This window comes from Chaetura pelagica, unplaced genomic scaffold, assembly GCF_000747805.2.
Source record: "Chaetura pelagica isolate M959 unplaced genomic scaffold, ChaPel_1.0 scaffold36, whole genome shotgun sequence".
NCBI lineage: Eukaryota > Metazoa > Chordata > Aves > Apodiformes > Apodidae > Chaetura > Chaetura pelagica.
The window spans coordinates 199811-200557 of NW_009953726.1; positions in this window are offsets into that span (position 1 = coordinate 199811).

The following is a 747-nucleotide window of genomic DNA, read 5'->3' on the forward strand; positions in this document are numbered from 1 at the left end:
GTGTGTTCTGCTAGGCTGATAAGACAGTGGAATGTTTTTCTAACTACTGAGGCTTCAAGGCTGCACCTGCACTCTGCCGGCTCAGACACTATGGGGAGATCTGTGACCCTCCCGTAGGAGGCTGAGTTAGATGGACAGCAAAATTGGCCAAAGATATTCCATTCCATATATCTACGTAAGCTCAGAGGAAGGTCAGAGATCACAGAAGACAACTTCCTTCCTTCTTCTTCTCCCCTTCTCTTCGGTCCATGGCCGGTGTCCAGGGAGGACTCCGTTCATCCATCACCGTCGATCCTCAGGCTTGATCTCTCGTGACCCCCATAAATCTCTGCTTTGTTCCAGCAGCAGCTCCGGGATTCCTCGGGACTCTTCCCAGTTCAGGGAAGTGCTGTGGGAGTTGCTGGGGTGGGGGGAGGCGAGAGGTTTTTTGCCCATTCCTGAATATATTTGTATATAATTGTATATATTTTCTTGTATGATTCATTAGTGTTTTAATTAAAACTGTGTAGTTTAGTTTTCAATCCAGCCAAGTCTCTCTCTTTTTCTCTCTCTCCTTCCCTACCTGGGTTGGGGGGAGGGGGGATCGAGAGCATTGTTGTCGGACCTGAGTCAAACTGTGACAACAATTTATTGGCGCCCAACGTGGGGCTAGATTTTAAGCCCAGATTACACATTTTCATCAATTGGGAGTGTCCAAATTCCCATCTCTGACGGGAGGAATCCCTCAGATAGCAATGAGCAACAATT